The sequence below is a fragment of the Rhinoderma darwinii genome, chromosome 5 (genome assembly GCF_050947455.1).
Source record: "Rhinoderma darwinii isolate aRhiDar2 chromosome 5, aRhiDar2.hap1, whole genome shotgun sequence".
NCBI classification, from domain to species: domain Eukaryota; kingdom Metazoa; phylum Chordata; class Amphibia; order Anura; family Rhinodermatidae; genus Rhinoderma; species Rhinoderma darwinii.
In genome coordinates, this window is record NC_134691.1 from 133,795,873 (window position 1) to 133,809,894 (window position 14,022).

Consider the following 14,022-nt stretch of genomic DNA (forward strand, 5'->3'; position numbering starts at 1 on the left):
ATTTAGCTAGACATGTTACACACTTTTCTCTTCCTTATACCACCTCTTGGTTGGCAAAGGGCCTATTCACATCAGCGTTGCCTTTACGTTGACGGGTTCCGTCTGAGGTTTCCGTCTGGTTAATCCCTCAACGGTAAGGCAAACGGAAACCTTAGCTTCCGTTTGCATCACCATTGATGTCAAATGTGACGGAAACGTTGCTAAAGTTTTCCGTTTGTCACCGTTGTGACAGGGTTCCTTTGTTTTTGATGGAATCAATTGCGCAATCGATTTGGGAGCATGATGTCGCATTTTAAACCACGCCCTTTCAAGCTAAGCCATGCCCCTTGTCGAGCGTGTCAGAACATCAGTATCTAAAACAGTTAATATATGTGGTGCACAGCAATTTCAGACAGAATTCTGGCGCATTTTGAATAGTAAATCTGCCCCTAAGGTTTTTGCTCAAAACTCTTCACATATTGTTGAGTGTATTTTAAAATGATTTTGGTTCATATTTTAGGTAAATCTCACTAATATTTACCTACATTCTCTTCATTCACACAAAGTAAAAATAATAGTAGTGGTCCAGGTTACAAAATCTATGGCATTATTTAAGACTTCATGTACATTACTTGTATCTTTGCTATTTCATCTTTTTCCTCATAAATTGATAAAATGTTGGATTAACCCACTGTGTACAATGTGACCAGCAGAATAAATCTGGATATTATACATTGCACTTACATAGGAGAAATGGATACCATAAATAGCATACTACCCACCAGGAAATGGTTGGTCTACATTACATTATACGACAGGGAATTAACACTATACATGATGCTGGCCAACAGGGAATAACACGCTATTCATTACAGTTGCCACCAGGGACAGGGACACTATACACTTGCTTTCAAGAAAACGTCACCATTCATTAAACTTTTCACCAGGCACACTTATGTAATATTGATCCTCCGGGAGTGAGGAATAGGAAAGGGAGAGCATACAAATGAGCTAAAAATAAAAATGTTGTCAGGTATCATTTAGACGACATTTCAGATTATAGTAAATTTGGTGTGAGAAATAAACATTGTTCATGAAGAAGCCGTAGACATTATCTTCACCACTGCCCTCAATGTACAAGAACAAGGAATAAACACATACATTTTGGGCATATAGCATTAACTTATAACTAGATGCCTCTAGATCATAGGAAGATCTACGACAACGTGCTGTCATTTCCCATGACTCTTATTCTATCTTACTTTAAGAGCAAGTGTTGATTTCTCGAGGTTTGACCTGTATCTTCCTGTAATCCTTTTAGTGGAAGAGTAATCTGTGACTGGATTCTCTCCAGGTTTATCTACTAACATTGAACGAGTTAATACATCCTTAACCTTCCAAAGAGATTACATCTATTATTATATTATTGGGCATTGTCGTTTTGACACAGGCTTTTAAATGTGGAACACAAATATTACGATAATGGGCTGTGGAGATTCCTGCTTCTTATAATGAAATAAGTATGTGGGAATTTGACGGAGGAGCAGATAGATAGAAGTCAGCTCCTTATGACCTTGGACCCTGTAACTTAATCTCTTTATCCCAGGCAGTATAAAAAGACTATGCGCTATCAGTGTCTGCAAGTTTCCATCAGATGCTAATGCCTTAACTGAACTACAATGAACTCCCATAAAACAAGAGGACCCTACAATAAATGTTCTGTGTGGGAGGGTTTTTATGTAAGTTTTTTATATGTTTTTTTAAGTGGGAGGGGTTGTTTGTATGCTGAGTTTTGTTTGCTTTTTTTCCTCTTTAGTTTTTTTTCAATAGTCCCTTTTAAAAATAATATTACAGGACACAAAACAAACAGTACACCGGGATGTTACCACCGTTCAAATGAATTCAGAATTTTTCAGTAGGTAAAAGGACCCCAATACTCCAATTACCTAACACATCATGTTTCCTGTTACCCAGCAGTGCACAAATACCTTTGTACTTCACAAATAAAGAGAAAATATTTAATAAAACCAGGCAGCTGACATCATCAAAAAAATTATCATTTGCTTAAAGGGGTTGTCCGGGCGTTTTGCAAATTCAGCTCACTACAGTAAATATTATAAAATAAAAAAATAAAAAAATAATCTGTTAAATCCCCCAAATGATCCTGAGCCGGTGGTCCCCGCTGATGTTTGTTTACTTTTCCAGCAGCGATGACGTGCTGTACAGCCACGGGACTGCTGCAGCCAATTACTGGCCTAAGTGGTGATGCTAATGTACAGCACAAGACTAGAAAAGTAAACAAAGATTGGCGGGAACCACTGGAGAATCGGAGATGGCGCAGCGGGGGATTCAACATGTAAGTAACCTTTGTTTTTTTTAATTAGAGAACATTTACTGTAGTTAGTTTAATTTGTAAAACTCTCTGACAACCTCTTTAAATCATGTTTTTTTTGGAAAAACTTAGTTTATTTTTTTTATTTTATATGGCTGCTGTAAAGCAAATATCCAAAGCTTTTGTTCAGAGCTCAGAGTAAGATGGCTGCCCCATAATCATGTAAAGAAAAGAAAAGAAAACAACTACACAACCTGAAAAGATTAAAGAAAAGGAATCCTTAGCAGTATATCATTTTAATTATTTATATATAAACATATATATATATATATATATATATATATATATACAGTGAAGGAAATAAGTATTTGATCCCTTGCTGATTTTGTAAGTTTGCCCACTGTCAAAGTCATGAACAGTCTAGAATTTTTAGGCTAGGTTAATTTTACCAGTGAGAGATAGATTATATAAAAAAAAAAAAAGAAAATCACATAGTCAAAATTATATAGATTTATTTGCATTGTGCACAGAGAAATAAGTATTTGATCCCCTACCAACCATTAAGAGTTCAGCCTCCTCCAGACAAGTTACACGCTCCAAATCAACTTGGTGCCTGCATTAAAGACAGCTGTCTTACATGGTCACCTGTATAAAAGACTCCTGTCCACAGACTCAATTAATGAGTCTGACTCTAACCTCTACAACATGGGCAAGAACAAAGAGCTTTCTAAGGATGTCAGGGACAAGATCATAGACCTGCACAAGGCTGGAATGGGCTACAAAACCATAAGTAAGACGCTGGGTGAGAAGGAGACAACTGTTGGTGCAATAGTAAGAAAATGGAAGACATACAAAATGACTGTCAATCGATATTGATCTGGGGCTCCATGCAAAATCTCACCTCGTGGGGTATCCTTGATCCTGAGGAAGGTGAGAGCGCTGCCGAAAACTACACGGGGGAACTTGTTAATGATCTCAAAGCAGCTGGGACCACAGTCACCAAGAAAACCATTGGTAACACATTACGCCGTAATGGATTCAAATCCTGCAGTGCCCGCAAGGTCCCCCTGCTCAAGAAGGCACATGTACAGGCCCGTCTGAAGTTTGCAAATTAACATCTGGATGATTCTGAGAGTGATTGGGAGAAGGTGCTGTGGTCAGATGAGACTAAAATTGAGCTCTTTGGCATTAACTCAACTCGCCGTGTTTGGAGGAAGAGAAATGCTTCCTATGACCCAAAGAACACCGTCCCCACTGTCAAGCATGGAGGTGGAAACATTATGTTTTGGGGGTGTTTCTCTGCTAAGGGCACAGGACTACTTCACTGCATCAATGGGAGAATGGATTGAGCCATGTACCGTCAAATCCTGAGTGACAACCTCCTTCCCTCCACCAGGACATTAAAAATGGCTCGTGGCTGGGTCTTCCAGCACGACAATGACCCGAAACATACAGCCAAGGCAACAAAGGAGTGGCTCAAAAAGAAGCACATTAAGGTCATGGAGTGGCCTAGCCAGTCTCCAGACCTTAATCCCATCGAAAACTTATGGAGGAAGCTGAAGATCCGAGTTGCCAATCGACAGCCTCGAAATCTTAATGATTTACAGATAATCTGCAAAGAGGAGTGGGCCAAAATTCCATCTAACATGTGTGCAAACCTCATCATCAACTACAAAAACGTCTGACTGCTGTGCTTGCCAACAAGGGTTTTGCCACCAAGTATTAAGTATTAAGTCTTGTTTGCCAAAGGGATCAAATACTTATTTCTCAGTGCACAATGCAAATAAATATATATAATTTTGACAATGTGATTTTCTTTTTTTTTTTTATACAATCTATCTCTCACTGGTAAAATTAACCTAGCCTAAAAATTCTAGACTGTTCATGTCTTTGACAGTGGGCAAGCTTACAAAATCAGCAAGGGATCAAATACTTATTTCCATCACTGTATATACACACATATATAGATAGAGATATATAGATATGTAGATATGTATGTATTGATATATATATATATATATATATATATATATATATATATATATAAAAAGAATTAGGCAATGCATTCCATGTAATAGAAATCTTCTCTTAGTCTGTACAGTATTTCACTCTGAAGCTGGCCATACACATAAGAAAACTATCTCCTCCAACTCCCTCATAAACATATATGCTTGGATTGGCTGACATGAACGCTATATTTATAAAGGTTCCTCACAGCTGTTTCCAATATATATGACGCACAAATGTGACAGCCAGAGCAACTGAGTGACTAACAGTTATCGTCATCTCTCTATACCGAAAAATAGCAGTGAATACCAGTTACAACCAGATTTAGTAATGTGCATGGTAACAACCATTTTGCCTGAGCTTCTTCAGCATCAGTTCAGAGATTTTCAATACAGCAGGACCTAGAAATAATAAACTTATTGACTTTTATGGAAGAGTGTTGTGGACATGCACTGTGACATGTGCAGAGGTCACTGTGCAGGGTAGGGGAGGAGGGGAGCTGTGTCCATCAGCCATTGTGAATGGTGGATCCTGTGTTATCTGCTTTATAATAGAGGTGTTACTATTCATTGTAATCTTGCCTTTGATGATAATGAAATGATTGCTGGAAAGCGCTTTGTTTTTTTCTTAGCAGCAGCATGTTCTGCAGCGCTATAAGGAGGTTGTCCCCAATGCAGCTCACAATCTAATTTTCCTCTATCATTCACACATATATACATTACTACTTTACTACACTACTACTTTTTAACCACTGTGTCATAGGCAGTCAAAGGAATAATTAGAACAATCCTAGTGCAAGGACCCTACATGCAGAACATTTGATTCTGCTTCCTGGACTCTTATGAGTATGACTAAGGGTATGTGCACACACACTAATTACGTCCGTAATTGACGGACGTATTTCGGCCGCAAGTCCCGGACCGAACACAGTGCAGGGAGCCGGGCTCCTAGCATCATACTTATGTACGATGCTAGGAGTCCCTGCCTCGCTGCAGGACAACTGTCCCGTACTGAAAACATGATTACAGTACGGGACAGCAGTTCCACGGAGAGGCAGGGACTCCTAGCATCGTACATAACTATGATGCTAGGAGCCCGGCTCCCTGCACTGTGTTCGGTCCGGGACTTGCGGCCGAAATACGTCCGTCAATTACGGACGTAATTAGTGTGTGTGCACTTACCCTAAGGGGTTGTCCACACGTAATGGACTCGCAGCAGCAAGTCCACAGAAACCAGCAGAAATTTTTCTGCGGAAAAACGGCACCATTTCCTGTGTTTTTTACTGCAGAAAATGGTGCAGATTTTGGTGCGTTTTTTTTAATGCTAGGAGATGGTGACATCTCCTCTGAGAAACGCAGCAATAAAGTCCACTTTCCGCAGCAGGAATTGACATGTTGCAGTATGAAAAATACACACTGCGGGTGAATTTCTGCTTGGAAATTTTACGCAGCGTGTGGATGAGATTTGTTAAATCTCACCCACTTTGCTGATACCGTATTTCACTGCGTTTTTTCCATCTGTAATTGCACACGGAAAATACGCAGCAATTTCTTTACGTGTGGACAATCCCTTAGTGAGTAGGCGCATATTGAGCTTAGCTCCAGTAAAACTTTAATGTTCAGATTTTGAGTGGAGGTGTGCTTCAAGTCACGTGAAAGAATGAATCCGTGGTCATATCAAAAAGAACATTAACCATGAGTTAAATACTTTAACGCCTTCCCTACGTTTTTTCCTCCCCACCTTCCAAAAGCTATAACTTTTTTATTTTTCCATCTATATAGTCATACATACAAGTAGTAGTTTTTCATGGCACCATTTTTTCTACCGCATAATGTACTGGGAAGCTATAAAAACCAATATTTGTGGAGTGAAATTAGCAAAAAACAGCAATTACGCCATATTCTTGGGGGTTTTTAGTTTTTACATCCATCATGCGGTAAAAACTACATATTCACCTTATTTTACAGGTTGATACGATTACGGCGATACCAAAGTTATATGTTTTGTTTTATGTTTTACCACTTTAAGAAAAATAAAACTATTTGCTAAATTAAAAAAATCTTTTGTGTCGCCATGTCCTGAGAGCCATAACTTTTTAATTTTTCCATCAATTTAGCTTTCTGAGGGCTTACATTTTGCAAGGCGAGCTGTAGATTTCACTGATACAATTTTGGGGTATATTCGACTTTTTGATCACTTTTTATTCATTTTTTTGAAGTGCTAAGGTGACCAAAAACGAGCAATTTGTGTGTTTTATATATATTTTTTTTACGGCATTCACTGAACGGGTTAAACAACGCTATATAGTTCGGACTTTTAAGGATGCGGCGATACCAGTTATGTTAACTTTTATTTTTTATAACATTGATTTAGGGAAAAAATGTGAAAAGTTTTTTTTTTAAACTTTTAATACTTTATTTTTTTTGGAACATAACAGAAATCTTTATTAAACTGTTTCTTTTATTAGTCCCCTTAGGAGAATTGGAGCAGTGATCGTTGGATCGCTTGCATGATTGCAGTATATCGTGATCCTGACAGTCTCGTTGAAGCCCTGCCGGAGGCAGAGCTTCAAAGGAGTACAAAGATGGCAGACCTGGGGGCCTTTGTTAGGCCCCCAGGCTGCCATAGCAACCACTGTTACCGGCGGGGGGGCGCGATGGCATTTTTGAGGGGGCACCCACTGATTCTAACACTTTAAATGCTGCGGTCGCGATTGACCGTGGCATTTAAGATGTTAAACAGGCGGAATAAAAGTGAACTTTGATTCCCCCCATTGCAGTGAGGTGTCAGCTGCGTGTAACAGCCATCACCCGCTGTGTATGGAGCGAGCTCAGCCCGTAAGCTCACTCCATACTTCCCCTTAACCCTTATCACGTACAGTTACACATACATATCTTGCAGGACTTTTTAAAATACATTATTATTATTATTATTATTATTAGTTCAGCAAAAAAAAAAAAGATATAATATAAAACTAATAGAATCTATTAATTTGGTTGAGTTTTAAAATGAACAATACAACATGTCAAACAAAAGGAAACGGTTAAATTTGTCAAATGCTTTTGTCCTTAAAAAAACAAAACACACAAATGCCCTTCAAAAATGAACAAAGAATCCAGATTGTAATCTTACAATTATAATTAAGAGACTTGTTCTTTGTAATAATTACCTTCAAAACATAGATTTGGTGCAGCATTTATGAGTTATGTGAATCACGTGAAAACACAACCTCCATTGTTGTTGTTGTTTTTCTTTACAGTTATTGCTGTGGTACTAACTTCTGACCTCTTGAGCTACTCAAGTGATTTCGGCGGTTTCAATTATTAAATGATTAAATTTTTTTAAGGTGTTCACCGTGCAAATTAAATAATGGCATATTGTAATAGTTCGGACTTTTACGGACATAGCGGTACCAATTTTCACTACTAATAACTTCATTGGATCGCTGGTACAATACACTGCAATACTAATGTATTGCAGTATATTGTTATTCTTATAGGGTCCTGTAACAGAGCGATCGCTGTACCTGTCCGTTAGTCCCGGGTGTCAGCTGTAATACACAGCTGACACCCGCAGCGTATGGAGCGGGCTCAGCACGAGAGCCGGCTCCATACATCAACCCATAGTACCTCCTGACGAAGGTAGCGAAACGCGCGTCAGGGTTTTTCCTTGGATCGGAGACTGTCATCCATCAGTATGTCCACCATAGGTAAAACGTCTTAACCCTTTCACGACCAAGGACGAAAATGAACGTCCTGGTTGGCTGCTAGTTCCTGCCCCAGGACGTTCATTTTCGTCAGTATTTAAAACCGTCACTCTGTGTAAACACAGAGTGACAGGCGCGCGCTGACAGCTGTCCTAGACAGCTGACATATCAGTCTCGCCGAACAGCGGACCAACGCCGTTGCTTTCGGCAATTAACCCCTTAAGTGCGGCGACGGATTGCCGTCGCCGCATTTAAGTGGTTTGAAGCACATCGGCAGCCCCCACGAAGTGATCGTGGGGGCTACCGATGCTTGTAACGGCAATTGGAGGTCAGACAATGACCTCCGGGTTGCCATGTACGGAAGCCTCGGAGGAACAGCCTCCGGCCGTTCCTCCTCGGCTTCCTGTCAGAGTGACAGTTACGTCACAATGACAGTTAGAGTACATTACACTACGTGTGTAGTGTAATGTACTCTAGCAGCGATCAAAGCTGCAAGTCTAAGTGTCCCCTAGTGGGACAAGTGAAATAAGTAAAAAAAAGATAATAAATTTTTTTTAAAAATAGTGTAAAAATAAGTTAGAAGTTATATAAACAAACAGTGCATTTTTTTCCTATAATAAGACTTTCATTATAGGAAAAAAATTAACACGTTAAAAAAAGTACACATATATGGTATCACCGCGTTCGTAACGACCCCAACTATCAAACTATAATGTTATTTTTCCCGCACGATGAACACCCCAAAAAAAATCAATAAAAAACGACACCAGAATTGCTATCTTTTGGTCACCACCTCTCCCAAAATAGAGAATAAAAAGTGATCAAAAAGTCGCATGTACCCGAAAATAATACCGATAAAAACTACAACCCGTCCCGCAAAAAAACAAGCTCTTACACATCTTTTTTGACTGAAAAATATAAAAGTTACGGCTCTCAGAATATGGTGACACAGAAAATAAATTATTTTATAAAAAAGTGATTTTATTGCGCAAACGCTGCAAAACATAAAAAAACTATATACATATGGTATTGCCGTAATCGTACCGATCCGCAGAATAAAATATAATGGTCATTTATAGTGCACGGTGAACGCCGCAAAAAATAAACTAAAAAACATTGTCAGAATTGCTTGTTTTTGGTCACCCGGCTTGCAAAAAAATTTAATAAAAAGTGATCAAAAAAATCGCATGTACCCCAAAATGGTACCAATGAAAAGTACAGATTGTCCCGCAACAAATAAGCCCTCACACGGCTCCGGTGGTGAAAAAATAAAAAAGTTCTGGCTTTCAGAATATGGCGATGCTAAATGTGCAGAGTGTCCAAAAGTGGATAAGATCGGACACCATTTATCAGTGCGACACCGGCCACATATCTATGAAATATTATTTATTTACCCCATTATTATTCCCTCTTATTATGCCCTGATGTAGTCTGCACAGATTACACATACCCCCAAATTATAAACTGAAATACAAGCAAAACCCCAAACAAAACTACTGCCAAGCAAAATCTGCGCTCCAAAAGCAAAATGGCGTTCCCTCCCTTCTGAGCCCTGCAGCATGCCCAAGCAGCAGTTTGCGCCCACATATGGCGTCGCCATACCCGAGAGAACCCGCTTAACATTTTATGAGGTATTTGTCTTCTGTGGCACAAACTGGGCACAACATATTATGCACTAAAATGGTGTATCAGTGGAAAATTGCAATTTTCACTTTGAACCATCCGCTGTGCATTAACCCCTTTGCGCACTATGACTTAATTGCCCGTCATGGTGCGGCGGTTGATGTATGGAGCTGGCTCACGTGCTGAGCCCGCTCCATACGCTGCGGGTGTCAGCTGTGTATTACAGCTGACACCCAGGACTAACGGACAGGTACAGCGATCGCTCTGTTACAGAAGCCTGTAAGAATAACAATATACTGCAATACATTAGTATTGCAGTGTATTGTACCAGTGATCCAATGATCGCTGGCTCAAGTCCCCTAAGGGGATTGATTAATAAAATGTGTAGAAGAATTATAGTTATTAGTAGTGAGAATTTAATTTTTTTAAAGTAAAAAAAAAAACACCTTTTCGCATTTTTCTTCTAAAGTAATGTAAAAAAAATGAACAAAATTGGTATCGCTACGTCCGTAAAAGTCCGAACTATTACAATATACCATTATTTAATTTGCACAGTGCACACCTTAAAAAAAATTAATAATTGAAACGGACAAAATCGCTGTTTTTTTTTTATTTGTCACCTTCGCTCTAAAAAAAAAAATGTAATACAACTTTTGAATCACTTTTTATGTACCAAAAAATGGTACCAATAAAAACTGCAGCTCCTCCCGCAACAAATAAGCCCTCACACCACTCTATTGATGGAAAAATAAAAAAGTTTTGGCTCTTGGAAAGCGGGGAGTGAAAATCTAAAATATGAAAGCAAAAAATGGATCAGTCCTGAAAGGGTTAATTAATTTCTAATGAAAAAATGTATGACCACATGTGGGGTATTTCTGTACTCGGGAGAAATTGCTTTATAAAAAATGGTTGTTTTTTTCCTCCTTTATCCCTTGTGAAAATGAGAAAATGCAGCATTTTAGTGGAAATATTGATATTAATTTTCGCGCAAAAAAATGTGATATTAATTTTCGCGCCCTAATTCTAATAAACTCTGCAAAAGACCCGTGGGGTGTAAATACTCACTATACCCCTAGAAAAACTCCTTGAAGGTTTTTCCAAAATGGGGTCACTTTTGGGGGGTCTCCACTGTTTTGGTCCCTCCAGTGTATTGCAAATGCGACATGGCACCGAAAACCATTCCAGCAAAATCATAAATCCAAATGGCGCTCCTTCCCTTCTGAGCCGTGCTGTGGGTCCAAACAGCAGTTTATTACCACATATGGGATATTGTCGTAATCGGGAGACATTGCTTTACAAATGTTGGGGTGCATTTTCTTCGTTATTCCTTGTAAATAATAAAAATGTCTATGTTGTTTCAGAAAAAAAGTACATTTTAATTTTTACAGACTAATTCCAATATATTTAGCGAAAAACCTGTGTGGTCAAAATGCTAACTATACCCCTAGATAAATACCTTAAGGGGTCTAGTTTTCGAAATGGGGTCGTTTATGGGGAGTTTCTATTGTTCTGGCAGCTCAAAGCTTCTCCAAATGTACAGTGGGGCCTAAAACATTTTCAAGCAAAATAGGAGTCCTGAAAGCCTCCGGGTGCTCCCTTCCTTTGGGGCCCTGCCGTGTGTCCAAACAACGCATTAGGGCCACAATGTGGGTATTTTTGAAAACAGGAGAAAGAGGGTGATAGATTTTGGGGTGTGTTTCTTCATTTTCATTTTCATTTACAAAGAAATCGGTCTTCAAACTAATACTTTTATGAAAAAAGTTAAATAATTTTTTTTTTCACCTGATATGCATTAAATTTAGCAAAGAACTGTGGGGTCAAAATACTTACTATACACCTAAATAATTACGTTATGGGGTCTAGTTTTCTAAATGGGGTCGTTTATGGTGTTTTTCTATCGTTCTGGCAGCTCAAAGCCTCTCCAAATGTATCATGGGGCCTAAAACATTTAAGCAAAATAGGAGTCCTGAAAGCCTCCGGGTGCTCCCTTCCTTTGGGGCCCTGCCGTGTGTCCAGGCAGCGCATTAGGGCCACAATGTGGGTATTTTTAAAAACAGGAGAAACAGGGTGATAGATTTTGTGGTGTGTTTCTTCATTCTCATGGTCGCTTTACAAAGAAATTGGTCTTCAAACTGATACTTTTATGAAAAAAAGTGTTTGTTTTTTTTTTCACCTGCTATGTATAAAATTTAGCAAACAACTGTGGGGTCAAAATACTTACTATAACCCTAGGTAAATACCTTAAGGGGTCTAGTTTTCTAAATGGGGTCATTTGTGGGGGTTTCCATCACTCTGAGACCTATGAGCCTCTGAAAACCTGGCTTGGTGCAGGAAAACAAAATGTACTTCAAAATTTATAAAATTATTATTCAATTTGTAAGTCCTCTAAATTGCTGAAAATTTATTTTATTTTTTCAAAAGTGCTTCCAAAATAGAGTAAAGAGATAGAAATATATTTAATTAAAAAAATTGTACAGTATGTGTGTACATAAGTGACATATTGCAGTTAAAAATAGGGAAAAATGGTTTTGACAAAATTCCATTTTTCTATTTTTCAATTAATTTCCGCAAATTGTATCAGTCTACTTTTACCACTAAAATAAAGTACAACATGTGACGAAAAAACAATGTCAGAATTACTTGGATATTCAAAACTTTCACAGAGTTATTCTCTGATAAAATCAGACATACCAGATTTGACAAATCTGGCTTGGTCATTAAGGTACAAACATGCCCGGTCATTAAGGGATTAAACATTGTTTTTGTCTTTATCATGATATATATTTTCCGATGATCCTATGGTGCAATTTGAGAGACTATATTCTAGATACTTGGTCTCCTGCAGATACATCTACTTTATTATTGGTCTTTTTTTACTGACTAATATATATATTTTTTCATGTTATGGTGGAGTCTCTTGTCCGAGGTTGTCTTTTAAAATATATGTTTTTTTTAACCATTGTATGTATTGTGGGTAAATAGGGGGGGTATTCCCGTAATGGGACAATAAAGATTGGTATTTTTGAAATTTTAAATACGTGGTTGTTATTTCAGTCTGGAAATTTTTTGGTCTTTTCTGATGTTTTTCATGTCTTGACTAATTATTGAAAGCTTTGAATACAATTTTGGTGGATAAAATTACCTGTAGGAATAGTTCAGTACCTAGCTGAGCAAGTAGCAAGTAAAGAAAAATTGGTGAAGTCTGATTTTAGTAGTAAAAAGAAGTACATGCAAATCTGCAAAATACCTTTTAAAGGTGAGTAATTTTCCATGCTAAATGTCCTTCTAGTAAGATTTATGTGGGAGAAACCACAATGGAAATAAAAACTAAAAACACTAGAGCACGATTCGTAGAGCTATGATAAACATACCTGTGGCTAAGCATTGTGGGGAAAGGAGTAATTCTGTAAATAAATTCGATTAACTCTGTAGCTCCACTAAGAAGAGGGGGTCAACAAGAGAAACTGTTGCGAAAAAAGGAATTGGAATGGATTTATCTATTGGAATCATTACAGCCTCATGGTTTGAATATTGAATTTCATTGTTGAAGAACCACGCATCAAACACTATGGTGCTATATATTGAATGAAACTAACTGCTTTGCAATCAATATTTATGGGGAGACTGAGTGGTTAAATGTACAAAGTTAGGGCAATTGAGCACTTATGCACATACAGTGGCGATCTGTGTCATAAATGCAGGCCGACTATGGTGCTGGCCGAGATGGGGACACATTTCCTTGTGAACAAAGCACGTGGGATCCTATTGCGGTTTAATAATACTCTTATTCAAGTATGAGTAGTTAGTAAAGATACCACTTTCCCCAGGTACAGATTCCTGACCACTGGCTGTGTTTTTACGGCCAGCGGTGAGGGTCTCTAAAGTTTGCCGTATAGACTAATTACGGCGGCACTTCAGAGAGTGTGTCCGCAATCGCGTGCACACAGCCCTGTGCTCACGCTGTTACCAACAGCTCTGGGCACTGGGCAGAGTATCAGGGATCAATCTGATGGTCCCTGAACATGTGATCGCTGTAAAAACCTATCACAGCGATCACATTTATTTTTATTACGAAACTTCTGGCAGCAAATCTCCTGCCTCTTTTCCTCTCCTCACACATTGTTTCAGTGTGAGGAGAAGAAGAGACTTGAGAGAATTGCTGCCAGAAGATTACTGTAGAAAAAAAAAATACAGTGTTACACTAAAATACATTCTCTGTATAAATAGATTTCTATCTATCTATACAATCTATCCATCTATCTTTTTTTCTATCTACCTTTATATCTTTACTAGAATATTAGAATAGGCAGGGAGGGAGTATATAATTATACATATATCCACATATCCAAACCGAAAATGCAGCATGGATCAATAT